The sequence below is a fragment of the Chionomys nivalis genome, chromosome 11 (assembly GCF_950005125.1).
Source record: "Chionomys nivalis chromosome 11, mChiNiv1.1, whole genome shotgun sequence".
Lineage (NCBI taxonomy): Eukaryota > Metazoa > Chordata > Mammalia > Rodentia > Cricetidae > Chionomys > Chionomys nivalis.
The window spans coordinates 45,704,661-45,729,786 of NC_080096.1; the positions used below are offsets into that span (position 1 = coordinate 45,704,661).

The 25,126-nt window shown below is 43.9% G+C and overlaps 1 protein-coding gene across 5 annotated transcripts in view; it reads right to left on the reverse strand.

Moving 5' to 3' along the window:
* The window catches only part of Dnajc6 (DnaJ heat shock protein family (Hsp40) member C6), a 151,463-nt gene that overhangs the window by 72,388 nt on the left and 53,949 nt on the right, over positions 1–25,126 (reverse strand). The window lies entirely within an intron of this gene.

Genomic DNA, 25,126 nt, shown 5'->3' on the forward strand with positions numbered 1-25,126 from the left:
ACAAGATACGGCCACTGCATTCCTCAACCCTCAGCAGCTCTGATATGGGTACAAGGTCTATACAAGATCAGGCCTGTCAACACGGTCACAGAGCGAGAGGGAGTCATGCGGACTCATCACTCTCGGAGGCTGTAATACAGTTAATGGTAGCTAGGCAAGGAAGAGACATTTTCTTCAGTTGTGTGGCTGATAAGGTGCTCCTGAAAGATAACCCCTCACCCATGCTCCTGGAAGGGAGGGGATGGGGGAGGGAGGAGAGAGAGAAAGAGAGAGGCAGGGATGTTGAGGAATAGAATATCTGTTTAAACTACGTAAAGATGTATTACATTTGTTTGTGTTGCAGAATAATTGTTTAACTATGCAAAGATGTATTGCATTTGTTTATGCTGCATTTAATGATGTAAAGGTGTGTTTCTTTTTTGTTTATGCTGCATTTGTTTAACTATGTGAAAGTATGTTGCTGTTTCTTTGCCTGCCTAGGGCACCTGATTGGTCTAATAAAAATGTTGAATGGCCAATAGCTAGGCAAGGGGAGGGATAGGCGGGGCTGGTGAGCAGAGAGAAAAGGGGAGCCAGCCAGGGGCCAGCCAGCTGGTGGCCAGACAGACAGACAGGGAGAAAGCGGGAAAGCAGACTGGACAGTACGTAGATGAGGGGGAAAAAATAATCAGGGCAGCACATAGATTCATAGAAATGAGTTAATTTAAGTTTGAAAAAAAAAAGCTAGCTAGAAACAAACCTAAGCTAAATCCCAACTCACTTTTTTTTTTTGTATGCTGCATACTCACTACTAACTAGAACCTCAGCCCAGGCCACTGCCCTTTCTTTATGCCTACTACCTCACTCTAAGCCCTCTCTATGTCTATAGACCCAAACACTCAGTACTTCGGTGCCATTCCATACATACCCACTCCCAATTAGAACCTTAGTTCCATCCATTTCCATCCCTAGCCTCTGATTGGCCAGCTAACCGGCCCCTCCACCAATCACTTCCCAGAAAATTCCAAGGGCCTATCATCCTTCAGCCCTTTGCTTTAACCCCAGGAAACCGCGCAGAAATGTCCCCCATACTCTCCCTTTCTTCAAGAACAGCAGTTCCCAACCTGTGGGGTCACAACCCCTTTGAGGGATTAAACGATTCTTTCACAAGGGTCACTTATCAGATGCCCTGAATATTGGACATGTATACTACGATTAATAAAGTAGCAAAACGACAGCTATGAAGTAGGATTGAAATAATGTTACAGTTGGGGTCACCACATGAGGAACTGTATTAAAGGGCTGCAACATTCGGAGGATTGAGAACCATTGCTCTAGAACCTTTCACTTGCTCAAGTGCTCTCCATGGTGACAGGAGCATCACGCAGCATCCTCTGCAGCAGCAGTTCTGCAGGTAGCATGCCTCGCATTCCATGCTCTGCCCAAAAGAGGCATGAAAGAACTCACGCTCCTCGGCCTTGCCAAAGACTGTCAAGATTAAAGGTTTTTTCAGCCTGTGTTCTGACTCCACTGCTAAATGTGGTTATATCTACTATTTGCAGTCTTCATGTTCGCCTTAAATATTTTGTGAGAACAATACTGCCTTAGAAATTTCCTTTTCTTTTGACATGGCTTTGCTATTGTGCTCTTCCAAAGACGTGACAGTTGCGTATCCTAATAACAAACAACATCGCCCCATTTTTCCCAATTACGTTGTCTGAGAAATTCAAAATTATCTTGATGGGATGAGTTGGTAATTTTGTATAATGCTTTTGGTTATTTCTCTTCATAAGGATGCTTCTCATTTGAAAAGGTCATAGCAAACAATCCATAATGATTTTTTAGGCTCTACCTTTAACATGATATACTCCGGCACAAGATAACATTGACTAATAAAGCCTGTGGGAAAACATCAAATAATCCCAAGGTGTTCTGGTTTGTAGGACATTCTGGAAAGGGTAAGGGTGGAACGAAATTTGTAGTTTTTTTCCTTGAATGTTTAAAATAATACTGATGGAGAAAATGACCCCAAGCCATTACTGTAATGATGACTATGGTGCTTCGGCAGATGTTAAACTGCTGTTTCTCAGTAGTACCAGCCACCTGCACAGTGCATCTGGATAGGACCACTGATCCAGTCACCCGCTCTGCTATGACCTTGGGTAGGTCACTTAACCCTGGGAAACTTGGTCTCTCTGCCCACCAAATGAATACAATCATACACTGCTCACGCACCAGCTAGAAAGTTGATGGGGAATGATGTCCATCATTTTATAAACCAAAATCAGGGCATGGGTAGTGTTTTTATTGTGATCACTGCCGAACAGTAATGCAATCAGGAGACAACGCTCTCCCAGGCTTCAGCATTCTACCTGAGAGTCTGTTCATCCTACCCAGCTGGTGTTTCCATTGGGCTGGGAAACACATCAAAAGGCTCTCTGCGGATCCCCTGGCAAGGAGCAAGTCCAGAATGTACTTTCAAATTCTTACTGTTAATTTTAGGCTTGTGTTCTTTTTGCTTGTTTTTAAAGAGCCTGTTGATTTGTTAAAAATCCTTAATGTGAACAGCTGAATTAACATTAGATTAAAAACCCGAGTGCCCAAACTGAAACAATGTCCCAATCTGCCAGTTATTGGTGGCCAACAGCCAGCCAGGCACATCTGGGAGGCTGCAGCATTGAAAGTGAAAGAATCTGCCATTGTTTTCAGAACAGCTCAGCTCCTCTGTCAACAGAACACTTAGGGTTTTCTATAAATTCTAGGTTTAGAATTCTGATGCGATCCTTTAATTTCCAACCTAATAACTCTTTAAATGGCTTTTAAGTGGAAATAAGAATCCAAATATTTGTGTAAAACATTACTAATAGTGAAAACACCACATCTTTTTTATAGTCAGAGACCCTCGTGGTCCCTAAAGAAGTCCCGAAGGAACATTGTTGAGTCAGTCACACCCAAGGTGAATGTAGTTAAGTGAAAGAGACCAGCCCTTCATCAAGACAGCTGATGAGCATTCTTCCAATGCGCCCAAATGGGATGATCTAGACAAGTGTGACAGCGTTTACTCCCAGTTACACTGAGGCCCTAAACATCCGCCGATGCTCAGAAATGGACGGCACAGTCGGCAACGTGCCTCGCCTTCCGCTCTGCTGCAAATGAGCTCTAGGATCCAAGTCTCAAACCTGTAGTGAATTACTTGTCTCTTTCCCATCTCCTAGGAACCTGTGTTTGCTATTCCTTTCAGGGTCCTCTTTCTCACTTTTTGCATAATCAAATCCTTCCTGATCTCCAGCAGCCGATCCCCTGTAAATGCCACCACTCCCAAAGGGTAGCACTTCACACACACACACACACACACACACGCACGCACGCACGCACGCACGCATGCACATACACACACACCAGTTACCCCAGACTTTTGTTATTCTGAAATATCTAGGTTTCCAGTGCCCCTCCTGGAGACTACCTAATCCTGATTTGGGTTGGAAAATCCAGTTTTCCATAGCAAAGTATTTTCTTCATAGAGTGTCCCCACTCTTGATTTTGGATGCATAACCCGTCGGCCATGCAAGTAAAGAAAAGGATGCAAAATTTTAAAAGTAAAGCTGTCATCAAATAAAAGTCTAGAAAAGTCCATGAACAATCAGAGTCTATGATCTCTAACCAGCGCAGCAAAGCCAACACAGATCTGATACCTGGTCCCAGGACACGCTGAGAGGCTTGTTCATAAGGCCATCCCCACTGACGTTATGGACGTGAGGCATCAAGCAAAGTAATGCTGTGTGATATTCTGATCGCATTCTGACAGTAAAGTTTGCTTTGAATCAGAGGGTAGAGATACCCACTAGCTGACCAAAATTAACTATAATGGTTTTGGAAGACTGAGGACAGACAGAGAGACAGGAAGTAGTAAGGTGGGGCTTAGAGAAGATCTTAGCCCTTTTAGATGGAGGCACAGAAGAGATAGGAAGTTGCTTCTCCACTGCTTCTCTGACCTTTCATTCAGGTTCTTACTCCGATATCTGACTCCCAATTTTTTATTGCTAAAGAATAATTAGATAAATGCATCAAAGTAAGACTTCCAACATGGCATGACACCGTGTGGCCAAATCCCAACTATAGTCATGTAACTATGACATGCCTGAACCCCAGTTTCCTCACGTTCACAAAAAGAAGTATCTCAGTCTGGCAAGGTGTTTCAGTGAGTGAAGTAAAGATTACCTAGGTCACCAAGCCTGACCACCCTAGTTCTACTCCCAGAACTCACATGATTGGAGGAGAGAAACAGCTCCGAAGAGTTGTCCTCTGACCTCCACGTATCATGGCACGCACACACGCACACGCACACACACACATATCACCCACATAAATAAAATATAATTTTAAACATTTTTATAAAGAAATATCCCAAGGAACAGTGTACACAAGGTAGAACAGAGAAATGATACACCGTTTGCCAACCTGGTCTTATTTCATTTGATCTAAACTCACACCCTGCAAACAGGACACAAGATATGACCTTTCAACTTGGGCTCATGAACTATTTAAACAACACCTCCTGTTCACGTTATAATTGAGCGGATCTAATTATTGTGGGTACACAAGAAGGCTTTTTGAAGTGTTAAGGAGCAATTCTGAGTTATCTGGCATCAAAGTAAGTGAGCAGAGCCCTCAGGCTCCTTTCATCAACACGGAGCAGTTTCTTCACGCCCCTGGTCAGTGAACTTGGGAAGTTTATCTCTCAGGGAAATTTGGTCTGTAAGTTAAGGGTTAAAAATGGCAACTACCCTTTAGGATCCCCCCTAACATAGACATCTTAAGTATTAAACAAACCCAGTAAATAAATAGTAAGCCCTAAATAAATTACAGGTGTTCTTAACACAGCAACCCCCTCACAAATTATTCTGAGTTCTTATCTTTTGTAGAATTCTGAAAGTTTCTGGAAGGCCCTGCTTTGTACTTTTTCTAGAATTCTGTAAGACTGAAATTGGGTTCTTCTATCAATCAACCAGGGTGTGTGTTCCCAGAACTGACATAAAAAGGATATAGAGGAGACATCTCTACCAACCCACATCCATTCTTGTCAGGTGCCTTCCGACAATAAAGGACTACATTTCCCAGGCTTCCTTTTGGCTTGTTGTGGCCATTGTAATTAAGTTTTAGCCAATGAAATGTAAACTTTCAATTTGCGAGCTGTTTCTATGTGAGAGGAGGTGTACCCTCCCCTGTGTCCTCACACTGGCTGGATAACAAACACGTTGGCTGCCCATCCTAGATAAAGATAAAGAAAGTAACAATTTCTGGGTCAAAAAGTGTCAAGACAGGAATCTGGGACCCTTCCTGCTTCATAGCTGGTAGAGCATCTATTCAGACCAGACATTTGCATAAGCAAGAAACAAACTTACTTTTGTTCCAGCTACAATCCTGATGGCTTTTGCTACATGCCGTCATACCTACAGCATGGCCAACACAGTGGACAATGTGGAAAAGGGCAAAGCGTGGGAGACGGTTACGACACCGCCTTGGCACGAAGTAGGAGCTGGTAATATGTGCAGATGTTCTATATGACTCCCGGCCACCAGCCCAAATTTGGATAATTGAGGTCAGTTCCAAAGGCTGGAAAGTAACGACAGAATGACTAGGGTGACAAAAGGTCAAAAAAACCCATGTCGCAGAGGAGGACTGGAGAGACGCGGGGAGGTAAGCTGGGACGGCGTGATAAGGTTGCAAGTCACCCAAGGGTGGTAAGTTGAACAGGGCTCCTCTCTGCACTCAAATTTCCTCATCTGAGATAAATAGGTAAAACAAGCGGGAGGGGTGGAATCCCTTTTAGGTATACTAGGAAGGATCAATAAACACAGAGAAATTGGTTTTAACAAAGACTTGAACAACTGGCCTGGATACCACACTGAGTGTGTGTAGGGTGGATTTCCACTAAACACCTAAAATCAGGCTGGGTCAGGAGCTGAGTGTGGGTTCAGGCCCCCTGAGCCAGTGTTGAATATTAAAAGTTCAATGGAATTAAGACATTTCCAGAGAACCAGCTCCTTTATGCAGACAAGGCAGGGTAGTGACTAGGGAATGGCATTCCTGAACTTGGATCTGTCAATTTCCTGGCTCTGTGATCCTGAACAAGGGCTCGCCTTTTTATCCCCCAGTCTGAATTTCCTCATTTTAAAAGTAGGGTTAATAAAGTAAAATGTGAAGTAAAAAGATAACTCATGTCAAGCGCACAGCACAGTGAAAGGCTCATGGTTACTCAAAGCACTCATCATGGTCTTACTACCTTTGCTAATGGAGAAACATGTGATTGACTCAAAAGATAAGATTCGGGCATTCTGCTAGATGTATGAGCAGGTACAGAGCTGGAATTTCTGGACTAAGTCAGTAGTTGTAGCCAGAATAAGTCAGAGCCTACCACAAACATGCCTTGGTAGAGGAGCAGGCACAAAGGATGGGAGATGTAGTTCAGCCATAATAGGTTTGCCTAGCAAGCTTGAGGCCCTGGGTTCAATCCCCACTATGAGACACAGAGTGAGACACAGACAGACAGACAGACAGACAGACAGACAGACAGACAGACAGACGAAGATCAAAAACTACTCACATTAGGAAGGAGAGGAAGAGCTAGCAGTTTCAGGCACACGTGGGGAGGATGGATGGGCAAGAGCCACAAGTGCCATGGTATTCGTGGGAAGAGGACAAACTTGGTTGTGGTCCTCACCCTCCACCTTGTTTGAGACAGAGTCTTGTGAATTTGGCGATGCTAAACTGAGGTCCTCAAGAACTTTATCCACTGAGCCATTCCCAGTCTAGTGTTTTATCTATTAGCCATCTCTAAATGAAGGATGCACCGCAATAAGGAAGATATGGAGTATAAGCAGGGCACCTGACCTAGACTGAGGGGATCAGAGAAGGACTTCTAGGGGAGGTGTGGGTACAAAACTCAGGCTGGTGTGTTTCTGGGTAACAGTGGGTTCTATTCACTTTAAAACTTTCCCATCCTAAGTGACCACTGAGATTTCAAATCCTTTCCCTACTCTAAGGTTCTAGAATTTTTGGCTTCAGATGAAAAGCTAAAATAAAGTGCCCGATGTATCAGTATTGAGGATGAAAAATAATAAAAGAGAGAATGTAGGGGTGTGGGTATGGTTAGAAAAGAGCAAGCCGAGGTTTCTTGTGGTTTGGGGAATATTTAATATTGATCGTGGTGGCAGGCTTTGGAATCCTCAAATGAGATATAATATAGGACTTAACATACACTCAAATCAAGTAAAACCAGGAGAATCTGGTGTCAGACAAATCAGTGTCAATGTCCCAATACGGCCTTATACTACAGATTTGTAAACTGTCACAGCTGGCAGAAAGAGGCAGAGCTTACAGGGTCTCTGTGCTGTTCTGTGGAACTGTAAGTGAATGGGTAAACATTTCAATAAAAAACTCCATTTGCACAATTAACTGTACCAAAACACAACTGCATACAATTTTGTAGTATAAAATATAATTTCACTGTTGAAATAAGCAAAACACATACACAAAGTTTCCCTTACTGGTAAAACCCAAATATGCTTTTAGAATATTTTGAACTACTTTCATCATTTTTTAAAATCAGAGATGTACTTTTACAATGATATTTTTACAATGACTTATATGTGTATGGTTGGATTTAATATATAAAGTTTGTTTCTGTATTATATTTGGAGATTTTATTAGTTACAACTTGCTTAAGTAATTATTATAATGGCTATTTAATAAGATTCTGTAAGTATATTTTAATTTTTTAATCACTCTCCTTTTGTAGAAATGTTAGACTGCTCTAAATGTTCCTATTGTAAATGATTCTGCAACGAATTACATATAGCTGCTTCCCAACATAACTGGAATGAATGATAACAAATCCAACCTTGATACAAAAGTAAGAACGGAGCTTAGCGTCTGACCAAATGTTTCCCCTAAAACAAGCATGTGCCCCCACACAAATAATTCTGTAGTCGCAGAAATTGCATGTCTGTTCTCATTGCCAGGAGAGCAGATTCAAGCCTGAGCGCCGACCTTACTTGGGGCTATAGTTGACCTTGTGAAACCAAACAAGGAAGACAGAAATGAAGGAAACAGTAGGAAAAACTGTTTAGAACTTTGGAAGATAAACAGGGTTTCTATTCCCACTTTCTAAATTGGAGAAGTGATTTAACTATTTCGATCCTGTTTTCATCTATAAACATAGGACCCATTACTAGGCCTTCAGTAAGTGCCTATCATCTAAAGAAATTCATGAATGCCTGGCATGTGCAATGCCACTGTCCCTCAACACTCAGTGCTCTTCGAGTTGCCATTCTCCCCATCCACTTTCCCACTAGAATCTCCTGCCTACACTTCAAAGTGAATGCTCCTGCTGTCTTCAGGACACCTCCATCAACCCCTTCATTACTTCTTGCCCATATTATCCATCTCATACTTGGTCACATCCACACAAGCATCTGTCTCAACCATTTTTTTCAAAGGAACAACTTGAGGGTCAATATGTTCCATTTTCAATTTTGACGAGTGCTCTGCCAACCACTGACGTCCCAAGAGAGGCTCTACACCCCTGCTACTCCAGCTACAACTACTGGGAAATAAATATACAAACACTGCCTAAAAGCCCATCAGATCCCTTTCTTCTGGGACAGGCAGGTGATCAGGAAGGACTGGTTGCAACATACAAGCGAGGATCACTGGGGCAGCCACATATACAGAGAAGAAAAGAAAGTCCACAGAAAGAACAGAGGACGTAGCAAACGTGAGGCGAGGGAAGACAGGAGCCATGAGGCATGCCAGCAGGCTCTTTGCTCCGGCCATCAGATCCACCTGATGCCAGGCTCCATGCTCTCTCCGCCTCTGGGATTCCATTACAACTCTCCTCCTTTGGTTTAGAATTAAGACGGCTCAAATACTTGTTACTTGCCCCCAAAGATGATTTCCTAAGACATGGAAAAGACTCCGTGGCTTTTTTTTCTTCTACCTTGCCATTCTATCCCTTCCTCTTAAAATATTCTTTCCAACTTTATCAGAAGTATTCTCACTCAGTGCTTCAACTGACCCCAGTAAAAGCATAGCCAGAATGGGCTCTGACTGTCAAGTTCCTCCGAGAGCACCGTGTCTGTGCTTAACGACTGCTCACTGGCTATTCTTGGACTTGCCTTTTCATCCCAGCCTCAGCTCCCCATTCTAATCCACTCAAACAAATCCACTACCTTACATGACCTAGATCTTATAAAAACAATGATGGATGAAAAAATAAACAGAGACGGGAACACAATACATAGTCCATGCTGGCTTAAGAAAAACAAGCACTACCCTGTCACTCTTATATTAGACACCACTTTCCCTTTCTCCTACACAGGACCTGGCTTCAAAGGCAGTGGGTTAAAAGGGTGGTGGTCAAACTGGATCCAACCAAACCCTGAAATTTTAGAGCCATACACTAAATACTGTTGAGGAGAGTAGGTCCATGCCCCAAGAGCAGTGTCTAGCCCCACACCTATTTTTTTGTTTTGTTTTTTTTTTTTTTTTTTTTTTTTTTTTTTTTTTTTGGTTTTTCGAGACAGGGTTTCTCTGTGGTTTTGGAGCCTGTCCTGGAACTAGCTCTTGTAGACCAGGCTGGTCTCAAACTCACAGAGATCCGCCTGCCTCTGCCTTCCGAGTGCTGGGATTAAAGGCGTGCGCCACCACCGCCCGGCCCCACACCTATTTTGTCAACCAGAGTCACTCAGTTTTCATAGACTGTTTACATGCAAAGGCTGGGCAAGGCTTCACTGAGAAAAAGAATCGATTAGCAACCAATCAAATTTGAAGACCCTAGACAATCCATGAGACCTCAGGGCAGCAAGAGCAATGCAATAGATAGATAGATAGATAGATAGATAGATAGATAGATAGATAGATAGATAGATAGATAGATAGATGGATACATGGATGGATGCGTAGATAGAAAGGTAGGTAGATAGAAATGAATAGATATATGAATAATAAATCCGGAATTGTATATATTTGTTTTTATCATAAAAGCAAGTAGACTTGAGGATCTGTCTCAGTGGTGACCCCTTGTCTAGCATAAGTAAGGGGATACATTCTACCCTCAGATCTAAACAGACTAACCAAAAGGCCCTGACTCCAGAGAACACAGATCCACCTATGAACTCCTGAGCCCCTTTGGGGCAGACAGTTTGGGTTTTGCTTTGTTTTTTGTTTGTTTAATCACTGTGTAGCATTTGGGATTTTATACTTATGTTTGCTAAATGAATGAATTTGTAAGTGGAATTTGTAAGGAGGAGTCCATCCTGGGTCTCATAGAAGCCATGAGCTTGAAGCTCCAGAATCAAAGCTGCCTCCAAGTGAGAGCCCAAGCCAACAGGACTGAAATCTTTTTCTACATGAGCTCTGTACAAAGAAAGAGACCATCTTGAAGCCTCAAAGAAATTCTTTGTGAGTAGGTTTTAATGGGCAGTCCCGTTGACTTGATACATCCAAGGACACACCCTTCACCAGGGTCCTTACCTTCAATTCATAATCACCCCTTTCCTCTTCTGGGGGTTTCCAGACAGAGTCGGTGGTTTGAACAGACTCTCTTCTATGAGAAGCTTCATCAGTTACCAGAGAATGTTTACTAAATCTCAGTCTCTCACGTAGCACATGCTGGCTACAGTGCCCCCACTATTATAATGACCAAAAGTGTTTTCAGCTATTTCCAAACATCTCAGGGAGAAGGAGAAAAAACAGAAACGCCCCCTCCCTGAAAAGCACATAGTCTCAGTATATAATCCAAGCTGATTTAAATGTGTCCTCACAGGTCGCTCACATGCTAGGTTACGGGTATGTATCTAGCAATAAAAGGAGAGGGTTGTAATATCCAGCCATACTTAAAATAGATGTTAATTTCCTTTGTTGTTGTTGTTGTTGTTGAGTTGTTGTTATTTTTTCTCCAAGACAGGGTTTCCCTATGGCTGTCCTGGAACTCACTCTGTAGACCAGGCTGGCCTCTGCCTCCCAAATGCTGAGATTAAAGGCATGAACCACCACATTTGGCTAATTTCCCTTTCTTCTGGAAAGTTTCTGACTTCTACCTTCAAATTTTCCCCTCAGCTATGCCATGCTGAACACCCCATGACATAGCAAGCATTATTACTGGTTGAATGCCTAAGTCTACCTTGGCTACCTATTGACTTCTTCAGGCGAGGGTAAGTATGCTTCAAATTTATAGCAACCCAGGGTATTTGTAAAGTTCCCCAAAGTTTACAAATAACCTCAGAATGACCATAACAAAGAAAAGACTCGTGTCCTTAGAGTAAAGCAGCCCTGGAAACCCTTGGAAGAGCAAATATTCCCCACCCTGCTGAAGTTCGCTTCCACCTCTTGCTCAGTTAGCATTTACCAGTGTCTTGCACGGGGCAAGGAATTCACTGGGTCTTTTTTCACTTGAACTTTCTGGCAATCTAAACAGTGGTCATATGTCCTTTATGGAGTAGGAAGGAGCAACTCAGATGTAAAAATTAATCCCCAAAGCACAGGACAAATGCCAAACACAGTCACCATGGAAAGCCCAACTGTGCCTGTCTGCATTTTCTAATCTACCTTCCGTGACTATGCAAACTTGTGAAAATCCACACAGATGTACACAGATTCCCTCATGTCACATATGTATGTACATCTATCCACTCACGTGTGATTTACTAACACAGTAACTAGCAATCATAAACAACAAAAATATTTCCTGGAAATACCGACATCGGATGACAGTTTGAAGCTAACCATTATGACTCACCACAGACTGGTGGAGATTAAGAAGTTTGGGGACACTCAACTCTGAGAGGGATGTGGGAAGGCAAACATCCTCTTTAGAGTTGCTATTGGGTTCTCAGCAATATAGGAAGCCTGTGTTCTTCTGGTTTGCAATTCCGTTTTCAAGAATTGCCACAGGTACAGTGTGCAGAGGCGAGTGATATGTCAGCTCCACAGATCCCATTGTCAATTGTATATGAGTATTCCAATGTCATACTACACTCCATAAATATATAGAATAATTGTATAGAAATTTAAAACATTTTTTAAGTATTTCTGTCCAAAGATACTTGCCTCCCACCCACAGAGATCAGAGAAGTTACTAGAGAAAGCAGGGCACATCCTTAGGTCCTAATATGGAAAATTTCCCACAACATTAAATGAAGCAAAATATGAACTTTTATAGCAACACATATGAATTCCAGAACACACACGAGTGAATGGAATTATGCACATACATAGACGTGAGGGAATCTGCAGTGTTTGTGGGCTCGCACACTTTTGTAAATGCATGGAAAATTTTCTAATTGAATGCAGAAACTAGTAATATTGGGAGCAGAGCTGGGGAGAAAGAAAATGGGTTTTTATTTCCACTTTTACATAATTTTCTGGATTGTTTTAAATTTCCCTTTCATGAACATGCATGTGTCATACAATAAAGCAAACCGGGCTTGTTGGGGGCTGCAGGAGGGAGTTGCGTGCCAAAAGGCTTGGTTCCTGTGCACCCGCATACGGTATAAAAACAAAGCCAAACATCAAACCGAGTGCATGTCTTTTACAACTGCTCACAAAACAAGACAGTGTGTGAAGTCCCCAGCCTCTGCGTGCCTGTCTCCTGGCATATTCAGAGACAAAGCCAGACTCCCGTCGTGCTTGGGGGGTTTGGTGGCTCCATTTTAAGATCAGGAAATACAGTGAATATTCAACTATACTTTCTGGACAACCTACCAATTTCCCTGGCAGTTAGAACCCCATTTTCTATGCCTCTAGCTGATACATCATAGCTGCAGGGTGCCCGGGATCTTGACTCTCCTTGGCAGACCTCTGTCAGAGCTCATTATGTCCTAGGACCCAGGCTTCCTCCTCTTACATTATGCCCACACCACTTCGTCCACTTCCCTACGGTAAGAGCCAAACATGACAGCTCACAAACCTGGTGCTGATGAGAGTAGAGATCCTGCTAATGGGGGTTGCTACACACACGGTGGGGGCGGGAACTGGGTGGGACGTCTCTGTATCACCCTCTCAATTATGTAGTAAATATGAAACTGCCCTAGAACAAGTCAGCCTTAAAGTTATATCTGTGCATAAGGAGAACAATGGATGGAGATAAAATAAAGGCAAAGGATAATGACATTTATGGATGAAGATGCCACAATCCCATTTCTTTATAAGCCAAACTAAACAATTCTAACCCTAAAGGCTGTTATTACAGAACATAGCTCTGATCCCAGCATTCAGGGGAGTGAGGCAGAAGGATCGTGAAGCTAGCCTGAGCTACACAGTGAGACCCTGACTCAACAACATTACTTCAGTCCAACTTCTTTTTTTTTTAAATTATTATTTCTTTTTAAGTCCAACTTCTAAATGTGAATTTGTGTAAGTTACTGGCTGTCTGCAAACCCACAAGTTTGTTAGTCAATCAGCCAACACACCCAGAGCCTCACGTATTGGCATCTCTCCCTAGCTCACCAAGTATCAGCTACTCTGCCATATGCTCCTCCCTGAAAGCCGTGTTGTCCTCCAGATCACGCATTCACTGTCATATACAACAGTCGTGAGCCACGTACTGGACTCTGGGTAGCAACAAGCCAGATCTACGACAGTAGCCTCAAAAAATCATACACCTCATGACCATCTTAGCTTGGGTAAGCACATTATGATATTCACAGTGAGGAATCTGCCTAACAATGCATCTCCCAAATTGCACACATAAAGCACAGGGCAGCCACTGATTCCCCTCCTCCTGCTATTTTTCTTCCAGCCAGTTTCTTTATCAGTTAGTCCAAAGTTTGTCTCCTCAGAATGGGCCTTCCCTCCTCCCCAAACTGAGTTCTTCCAGGGAACACCATATACCCAGCCCAAGAAAAGCCTGTAAAGCCACAGTCTTATCTGTCTCAGCCTCTTCTGTATCTTTAGCTTCTCCATGGCAAATGGGAAGCCAGGGGATTTCTAGGGATGGGCAAATGAGGAAGCACTCGCCGTAGATGAGCTCATGAGCACGTTTTACATCCGCACGTTCACCTCACCAGCGGCACACAGGTCAGTACAAGAGCCCTTCAGTGAATGAACTGCCCAAGGGGATTGCTTGTAAACGGCAAAGCCGGAACTTAAATTGGGAGTTTCTGACTCAGAACACACTGGTGTATCCCTTCCTGTGTAAACATCACTAACACACACACACACACACACACACGTACCCACGGCATTCACATATCTGAAGTTTAAGAAACTTGAAAATCCAGAAAATCCAGGCCTTGGCCATGAGGGAAGGGAAGACAAAGGTTTGTTTTCTTGCAGAGATGAGGAAAGGGAAAGGAAGGGAAAGTGGGCAGCTGTGCTCTTGCACGCCTTCTTGGAATGAGTAAGTACATTTTTTCCCCTTCCTCTGATTCAACACACCAGCCTCTGGGACACTTATGAAATTGTTCTTCCCCAGGTCGTAATGTGGAACATTTTGCTAATGGAAGCAAGGGAAACAGTAGGGAGGCTAGATGCAGTTCCCCAAATTGGAAAGAGATGCTCACGTTCACACTTATCAGGCCACGAGCAGCAGGCTGGGAGCTAAGTCTGTCCGTCCGTCCGTCTGTCCGTCCGTCTGTATCTCTCTCTCTCTCACACACACACATGACTGCAGCCATTCATACACCATCCCATGCAGTAAGTCTCAAACACGCTGACTCAGGAGGAGACACAGATAGGAGGAGGGGAGGGGAGGGGAGGGGAGCGGAGGAGAGGAGAGGAGAGGAGAGGAGGGGAGGGGAGGGGAGGGGAGGGGAGGGGAGGGGAGGGGAGGGGAGGGGAGGGGAGGGGAGGGGAGGGGAGGGGAGGGGAGGGGAGGGGAGGGGAGGGGAGGGGAGGGGAGAGGAGAGGAGAGGAGAGGAGAGGAGAGGAGAGGAGAGGAGAGGAGAGGAGAGGAGAGGAGAGGAGAGGAGAGGAGAGGAGGAGTAGAGATGCAGGGGAGAGGAATGAAGAAGTCAAAGATGGAGGATGGAGAAGGAGGAAGGAAAAAATGGAGAGTGAAGGGCTGTAGAATATGGAGAGACAGAAAGAAGAATTCAAGGAAAGAGAAATAAGAACAACTGCCCGACTAAGATTTTGCTACAAAGCTTCAGTAGCCAAATACTGATTGTACAGGCAGTCCTTGACAATCTCTAGGGCCAGGGTCTGTTTCCACGGAGATCAAGCATCCTTATTCCCCAATTATCATCTTCCATGTTTTTCTGGTGTTTGACCTTTCTTGCTGTGACTCCATCACCAGGCAAGGAAGCAGAGCCCCGAGAACAAACAAGGGACAGCCAGCCACCCTGCACCTGCCCGGCTTCAGTCAGTGCCACAAAACTCAACTCTGGCATCCCTGCCTAGGAGTCCCAGGCCCAGGGATTCTCAGTTAGTGGGCAGGGTGAGCAGAGGTGCTCTGGAAGGTGAGAGACCTGTCAAGGAGCAGGTTAGATGAGGGCTGAACTCCCAAGCCAGGGCAGTGCCAGCTGGCCTAGGAAAAAGAGGCAAGACCTACAGTCATAGCACAGGAGAACAGATACTGATGACCAGGTTGATGGGGAGTTGTGAGGGCTCAGGAAAGGCAACAACTCCAGCTGGCCTGGCGGCAGGAGACAGGGTAGCTTCTGGTCTGGGTGTTCCTTGCCTTCTTCACCCACTGATGTATGCTTCGGCTGTCACCTTCAGCTGCGGCCCTGGCTAGCCCTTCTCTTAAACGGTGCGTCTTTCTTTGGCATTTCTTGGGCAAGTCTACGACTCTACCACATATTCCCCTCCCAATTCTTATGTAAAGTCAGGAGGCGGCGCCATCTGCACCAAGCACTCCTGTCAGCTCCCAGATGCTCTACCCTGTGAAGCACCAACAGTCAGTCTCTGCAAGTGCAACCCTACTCCGCCCTGGCCATAAGCAGTCTGGTTATGTCCTTGGCAGTGGCCGTCATATTGTTAACACTACATAGGTTGAATTTTCATTTAGTTTCTATCTCTCATGCTTTTTAAAATTATATCTAGATTACTGCCTGTGATATAGGGCAATTAGAGGCGGGCGAATGCGCCAGATCCCATGACACAAGTTATGAACTCTCCTAATTCCTTAGACCTTGAAGTTTGTACTCCACAGAGACTGAGTTCCCCCATCAAACTCTCCAGGAAGTCTCAGCAAGAGTGGGTTCATATAAAATAATGGGCATTCAGTTTCTACCTAACTTTAAAATATCGCAGCAAAGAAAGGCATGATCTTATCTCCAGGATTCTTTCATTTATTTCAAAGTCACAGTTTTTCTCAAGAAAAAAAAAAAGAAGGAAGGAAGGATAGAAGAGCAGCTGTAGAGGTGGTACAGACTGTAAAACAGTAAGTCGAATCTCACTTTGATGGGAAACAGGGATATGCAGAACTTCTAACAGGAAATGTGAAAATGGCCAAGACGTAAAGTCTGTGCTAATGGCTAAGACATATTCCAATCTGTGGATAAAAGTCCTCTGGTTATGAAAGAAAGTTAAAAGGGAGGGGGCAGGGAGGGAGGGAGGAAGTAGGAACAGGGGATGGAGAGAGGGTGGGAGAGAGGGAGGGTATTTTGAGTTGCTATTTTTCTGTTAAAAAGAAAAAGTCACTTGCCAGGTGGTAGTGACACATGCCTTTAATCCCAGCTCTGGGGAGACAGAGACAGGTGGATTTCTGTGAGTCCAGCCTGGTCTACAGAGCGAGTTCCAGGACAGGCTCCAAAGCTACAGAGAAATCCTGTCTCAAAAAAACAAAACAAAACAATGCCACCTTTAGGATAAGTCAAGCAATAGGCTGCAATTTGTAATTTTTTGGCCAAGAAAACAGTCTTCAGATGTAGCAAAAATAATTTAAGAAAAAAATCCAGAGACAGATATTGGGGTTCAACCTGAATATCAGAAAAGGCAAAGCAGCCAGTCACTGGGTCTTACCTCTACCTCAGAGCTAAAATGGGTAAGATCCTTTCTCCATGAATCCTAAAGACTCTACACCCCACACTCCACTGAGTTCCTGTCTCTTCCCCTTATATTCCTCTCTCGGTCCAGCCATATCACTCCTGTCTCCATCTCTCTGGTGCTGGGATTAAAGGATCCAAAGTGCTCTGATCACCTTTATGTGAACTCTGTTTCTCTTTCAGTCAGATTCAATCCTGTGTAGCCCAGAGTGGCCTTGAACTAACAGAGATCCATCTGACTCTGTCTCCCAAATCCTGAGATTAAAGATGTGTGCCACCACTCCCTGGCCTGTATGGCTGACTAGTATGGCTGCTTTGCCCTAGATCTTCAGGCAAGCTTTATTTATTAAAATACAAATAATATATCAACTATATTCAGATAAACTATTTACTTCCCTTTCTGCATTAAGAGGCTCTTGAGAGTCAGGGTGCATCTTAGCTATCTCCCCTCTCTGGAACACTTGCACATAAAAAATGTTCATTATTGAATTGATTGAGCTTTCTGCCACAGTTTCATTTAAGCCTGGCCTCATTTCTGATCAAATCTAGCCATATACTTATTTTTAGGTTTGGCTGGGCACTTTCCATTATAAATGCCCTTTTTAAAAATTCAGAATCTGTTCAAGCTTTCTTTTATTCAACAAGTATTTGTCAGGCTGCTAATAAATGCCAAGCAGTGAAAAGAACACAGAGGTGACTAAGACTAAGCCGCACTCAGAACTTTAATCTACAGCCCAACAGGCAGCGTACCCCAGCTCAGTATGACGAGAGCCAGGCTGATGAGGAGCTGCGACCATTACCACCACAGGCAGCCCCGGGGCGAGGAGCACCCAAAGAGTAGCAGGGGTGCCAGAAAAGAGCATCCAGGTGGCTCTGCACTAAGATGCTCCAAGCTGAGGGGGAAGATGCTTGCAAAAGCACAGAAGAGGAGGGAGGCATCCCCTGGTCTAGAACAACAGCAACTGCCGCTGTGCCGGTGTTCAGAGGCCTCACACTGGGCTGCTGGAGTCAGTTCAGAAGATCCTGGCCTTCATCCCAGGAGCACTAGGGATCCATTTTCCTTGGCAAGAGGTTATTCCATAAATTTTAGGAACCCGCACCAATTACACTGTTCCCAAAGTGCCGTTTCAAAGCTTAATCAGCCTTATTCCACACTGCTCCGGCTCTGACGCCCTTGCTGCTGCATTTTAAGAATTCTTTATGTTATATAGAAATAAGGACGACATGTCTGTCACGTTGGAGGAGATTCAAAATGAGAAACAGCTACATTCACTCCGGTTCCTTCAGTCACTCGTATTCCACCTCGCCTCCGAGAAAGAGGCAGACAAAGAGAATCCACCGCAAGCCTTCCTTTGCAATTTGAAGGGCCTTCCTCTACAGTGTTCTGCTCTCTAAGAGAATAGGTGAAGCCTGTGTAGCCAGAGACAAGTAGTTTAACCTCTCTGCACCTCGTTTTCAAATGCAGGAAAAGGAGGTAACTATTGTATTCTACATTAAGCTTTTTTATTTTATTTATTTATTTTGGTTTTTCGAGACAGGGTTTCTCTGTAGCTTTGGAGCCTAAGCAGTTTTTTTTTTTTTTAATGCATTTTTTTCCACTAGCTATTTTGTGAGCAAATGGTGTTCTCTGTGACATTTCCATACAAACATACTATACTTTGTTCTTATTCCCTGCTCCAGTGCCCCATCTTGCTAGTTCCCCTGCCCCACACAGTTCCCTCACTGGCTCCACAGATGTAGTAGCTGCCATGCTCTCTATTACCCATCAGGCATTCCTTTAGACACCTTTGTTTCCCATCATAGTCTACCTTGTCCTTCCACGTCCTGCAGCTATAGAAGAAAAACATGCAAGATTTGCCTGAATCGGACTCTTTTTTGCTTAACAAAATGATCTTCAGTTCCATCCATTAAGCTGTAATAAAATCTCCCTGTAAAATTGACAACTTTATTCTTCTTTACAACTAAATAATATTATATTTTGTATATATTTGTGTGTGATGTGTTATCTATGTATATATACATATATGCATATATATACATACATATACATGATGGAGGTGGGTCATTTTTCTATCTGTTTCATTGGTTAAGTAATAAAGAAAACTGCTTGGCCCTGATAGGACAGAAAATTAGATAGGCGGAGTAAACAGAACAGAATGCTGGGAGAAAGAAGCCAAGTCAGGGAGTCGCCATGATTCTCCCACTCCAGACAGACGCAGGTTAAGATCTTTCCTGGTAAGCCAGCTTATGGTACTACACAAAATATTAGAAATGGGTTAGATCAATATGTAAGAGCTAGCCAATAAGAGGCTGGAACTAATGGGCCAGGCAGTGATTAAAAGAATACAGTTTCCGTGTAATTATTTCGGGGCATAAGCTAGCCATGCGGGCAGCCGGGTGCCGGGGATGCAGCCCCGCCGCTCATATTACAACATATACATATATACATATATGTATATAGTAAAGTGCTTGCTTTACAAGCATAAGGACTTGAATTCAAATCCCCACAACCCCCTTTTTAAAAAAAGCTGGGCAGAGCGGTACATGCAATGGCAAGGTAGCTAATGTCACTCACTGTCCTGGAGTTTGACTAAGTTCTTATTAGTTGTTTGATCAGCAAACACAGAAATAAATTTCACTGTGACACTTTCATACCTACATATTATACCTTATTCTTCTTTCCCTCATCACCGCCCTGCCCCCAAGACTCCTCTCCCTCTCTTGCTAGTTCCCTTACCGCCCCCAGATAGTTCCCTGAAACTTAGTCAAGAGCTAGGGCAGTGAGAGATCCGGCCGCAAAAGGTGGAAGGCATCTGAGGAATGACATCCAAGGCTGTTCTTTGGCCACAACATAAACATGCACACATGTACAGTACATGTGCACCCATCCATGCACAGCCACACGAGACGAGTGCAGCCATAACATGGCTATGCAAACATCTCTGTGACCGGCTGATGTATAGTCTACACCCAGGAGTGACATATCTGGGTCATGTGGTAGTTTTGCTGTTAGGTTTTTGAGGAACCTCCATACTGATGTCCATAGGAACGACTCCAGTTTTCATCCCTGCCATGTGGTTATAAAGGCTTCCTCTTTCTCCATTCTTGGCAGCGTTTATTGTCTTTTCCCCCTTACATAATTCTTATGACGATTAAGAAATACCACATGGACAGTCTTTAGCATGACACTTGCAGGGATCGCATCCATTTTATTATTAAGCATTATTGAAGACACATGTAACAGGAATAAAATGTGAATTCGCATTTATTACGATTTTAATATGCATAAATACATGCATAGTATATATTTTATGCAAACATACATTATATGTTGAATGTCCCTTCAGAAACCTCTAATTTTAACTGTGTGTGTGTACGTGTGCATGTGTGTGTGTGAGTACAGGAATGTGTGTGCCATAGCATGTATGTGGAGGTCATAAGACAACCTTGAGGATTTGGGTCTCTCTTTCCACCTTGATTCTGCCATATTGCATACTCCAGGCTACCTGGCCTGCGTCCCAAATGCTGTGTTTACAGATGTGTGCTACCAAATTTGGTCTCTTTACCTGGGTCCTGGGGATTAAACTCAGCTCATCAATCAGAGTGGTGTGGCAAGAACTCTCACCCCCTGAGCTACCTCGCTAGACACCCCCAGACACATTCCATAGGGGTTATTTCTGAGATGAGAGCCGAAGGCACCGGAGAGGACAGGCTATTTTCCATTCCATTTTCTTCTTCTCTCTATTCTTTAAATCTTTGTTTGACCAAGAACGCCAGAACCTTTTATAATAAAAACTGATAAAAAAAAAAAAAAAAACCTGTTGCGGAAGATCAGAACTGTGAATTATTCTCCAATCTTAGAATAATAACATGAAAATGACCAGAAATCAAATGGAAAATATAAAGGTAAAGAAAGTACTTTGGCCCAGAAGAGACCAGGCCGAGAGAAGTCTCTGCTCTCAAACTGTCCAACGTAGCCATGCTAAAGAAGGATTGAATGTGTTTGTAGCTAAAGAACAGAAAGGTTACTTTTGCCCCCAACACAGAAAGGACTCTGTTGACACTTCCTCTGAAGGTAGGGAGCTTTCTATTGGGGCTACAGGGCTATGGTCGGAAAGTCTAGTTCCTTGAGAACCTGTTTGGGGGTTCCACCAGAAGCATGCTCTTACTTACACATCCTTGACCCTGACGGAAGACAGGTCCTCCTCTATCAGGGAAAGCCACCCTCTTTGACTGAGCATGTCACTTGGAGAAGGATGTACATGGAGAGGTGAAGGAGGATGGGGGCGCCCGTCTAGCCAGTCAGATGGGATCAATCAACCACAGCGATCAACTGGGTGGAAGATGTCACAGTCAGATCACATCCACAGTCTAGTTCCTAGGATTCTCCTTCCAAGTTCACGAGGTCTGGCATCCTCAGCACTGGAAATCTGAATGTATTTTGGTCGTTACCTACTCCATAACCAGTGTGTACTTAGCCACAAATTAAATAAGTTACAGAGGTGAAATTTGCCTCCAAACTATAAAATCCCTAAATGGAATTAAACAGGAAAGGGTTGTTCCATGTACATTTATTTCTGTGAAGCATAAAGTTACCCAAATCAATGTCTCATGCCACTAAAACACAGTTCAAGATGTGAATACTACATTTAAACACTCTTAACATTGTATTTTCCAAAGATAGTTCTTATTTCCAAACACATTCTCATACTCAATTTAAAAATGATTTTATCATTCTTCCTGGGGCAACCATTCTGTGTCACCATGACCAAAGATCTGATAGAAACTACTTCAAAGGAAAAAAGTTCACCTGGGCTCATGAGCTCATAGCTTTCAGCCTGTCCTAGCAAGGAGGACGTGGTAGAATAGAGCCCCTTCCCCGTGGCAATCAGGAAGCAGAGAGGGGGAGACAGAAGGCCCAGGTGAGACACCAGAGGCAGGAACATGAAAGGCACCTTGGTGACCCACTTCCCCCATACAGGCTGTGCCTCCTGAAGCTGCCCCCCACGCTCCCACAGAAGTGTCAAACACATGAGTCTGTGAGAAACATTTCATATTCAAGTCATAAAACTTATTATCCTTATTCCTTTCAATTTCATTAAGATTGTCCAGATTTCAAATGGCCTGTCTGTATAAACTTGGCAAAGTAGCCTTAGATCTAAGGAGTCTGAACTTTTGTGTGTTTCATGAATTCAACCCTCCCTGGAAAGCAGACTATACACAAGAAAAATAAGAAGTGTGCTGGGATAGCCCAGTACTTCGGACGTGATGGGATAACTCTTAAATGTCAGCCCTTTCTAGGCAATAATCTGAATGAGGCAAAAGCCCCCACCCGCCAGCCAAAGCAGAGAGTTCTCTAAGACACATCTGGCTAGGAAACGGCTCTGGACTCCACACTCCGAAAACTGTTCTGTTAGAAAGTTATTACCGTCCTCAGAACAGCTGTCCCTCTTTCCTTTGAAATCCGATGGGAAACCTACTTTGATAAGATGGTTTGATTTCAACAATCAGCTGACACAGTGCCTACACATAAAGTCATTTTAGTTCAAGGAAGGAAAACTCAGCCCATGAGGACAGAAGACTGAATGGGTGTGATGCCACACGCTTGGAAGCTCAACACGAGGCTGGGGCCAGAGGATCACTGCAAGTTCAAGATCAGCCTGGTCTACACAGTGACTTCTAGACCAACCATGGCTATATATGGAGGCCCTATCTCCAAACTAAACAGGATCAGCAAGACGGGGCAGGAGGTAAAGACGCTTGCTACGAAGTCTCAGGACCTGAGCTTGATCCCTGGGACCCACATGGTAGAAGGAAAGAACTGACTCTTGAGAGCTGTTTTCTGACATCCACATATGGAGTGCATGGACACATATACACATGCACACACACGTGCATGCACACACATGCGCACACACATGCACGCACACACATACACATATACACACATTTATTCATACACAAAAAAATTAAATAAATGCAATAACTGCAGGACAGAAAAAAGAAGAGCAGAGTCTGGCTATCCCGAAGTCACTCCTTTTCACTAGACAAGTCTCTAACAACATCATCCTCTTCCTCCTCAGGCCAAAATTGGGGGGGGCGGGGGGGACAGCAGAGTAAGGGAAATTTACAACCTCAACCTCACATTGCTTTGAGCCTCTGCTAAAGCTCCATGCTGGGAGCTCCTTCTGAAGTGAGGGGTGGGCTTAAACCCTAGGGTTTCCAACTGGTAACAAGGGTCCTGAGGTTCCATCCCCCAGTCTCAGAGCATGCAGGCACAGGCTGCTACCTTGCTCTTTCATAGCATTCTAGAGACTGAGATAAGGGAAGTGTCCAAGAGCTCTATATAAACTGTCACACATGTGTAGGGCACTTAAACTTCCCATTTTCTACAACGATGAACGCATGGTTCCAATTCAAAACCATTCCTGCTCGAACAAAGCCCCATGAGCCTCCTATCCAGTCCACCACATCATACACAGTCAGCTGGATAAATGGGCAGATGACTATCACATTAGAAATGATCTACGAGTTTAATTAAATATTCTAACAAGTGGGTATGTTTACACAGCACGGGCCACACTTTGAATCTCTCAGAAGAAAGACTCTAATTAGGCAAGACATACAGTTGCACGAGGAAACCAATACGGTTCTCGGAATCTAATCCCTCATCCAAACCAAACATTATCACCCTAAACTATGTTCCCAATTGAAAATATGCATCAAGTCGTCAGTTGTACCAGCCTGCTGCAGCCCAGCCATAGCATTCCCCTAAGCAGATGCAGGAGGGAACAGACAGGGATGGCATGGGGGCAGGGAGCTGCAAGGAGGGATGGGGCTTTTGAAACAGCACTAGTTTGATGAAGTTGAAGAATCAGCTCCTGGCAACAGCACTTTAGAGATAGCTGTACCTCCCTTCCCACCTCCACACTTTAACAAGGCAATTCATTGTTCTTACCACCTCCAGAAAAACCTCATTTAATGGGGGAGAAAACGCCAGTCCTCAAGGGTCCAGGACCTAACTAGGCCTTCTGTGTTAGAATGGCTGTCCCTATCAAATGACAACCCACCAGAGGCCCAACAGGCTGCATTCTCAATTAAATTCTCCCACAAAGTTTAAGCTTGTAAAGTTGGATACCACTGGACCCAGGAAATATATATTTTTCTATTAAAAAAAAGACTGTGGTTTTCCCTATAATGTAATGTACTTTAAAAAGCAAAATCCCACTCCTACAAAGCTTGTTATGAAAAAAGAGAAAGAAAATGCATGAACTCATTTTTCCTGTCCCTGAAGTGAGGCTTCTCCACACTCGTTTGGAAATGTGCTCATTTCAATTATTTCCCCAAATGACTATAGGTCTGAGTGCAAGAATCTGTTAATGATTGAAGGAGGGCCGCGTCCAGTCAAAAGATGAATAATTTCCATGTAGAAAAGCGCAGCTCCAATCACCAAACACAGCATCACTCCCCAAACCCGGAAAACGGCCTCCCCTAAGGAACAATGACAGCCATGTGTAAGTCTGAGAGGACCTCCCACAGCACCCTCTTCAGTTTAACCCAGAGCTTATAGTCAACTCTCTTTCCTCCAGCATGGCTGACCATCTGTGTGTGGAGAGCATTTCATGTCACTTTCGGGATGAGGGAAGTGGGAGATGACAGCCCCCGGAGAGACACTACACAATTAAAATCCACAAGCAATTCTTTAGAAAGTGAAGAAATAGAATCCAACTTGGTTTCATCCCAGTGTGGCTCCCAGCAGCCTCAGTTGCCCAGTACTAAAGTCACAAAGGTAGATCCAGCCCCCTGTGGTTCCCATCCTGGAAAAGTAAACAAACAGCGCTTCCACAAGTCTTTGGCCAGCAGGGATTCCTGGATGACTGTTTTGATACACACATCGCTAACTCTCACCGCGTCTAAGGGGTCTCTAACTCATCACAACACTTTCTGAGACTTGCAAACACAGATAAGAAAGTTTAGAAGCCTTTCCTTCCCCCTGTCTGAGAAGCCTTAGAAACTATCAGCGTGCCAGCGGATAAGATCAAAGCCAACAAACAGAGCAAACACATTGCATTTTCAAAGCATAAGAGCTGTGTTGTTTAACAGGACTCTTGATCCCAGGTAAAGCCTTCCGTGGGCGAAAGAAACCATTAACCCTAGCA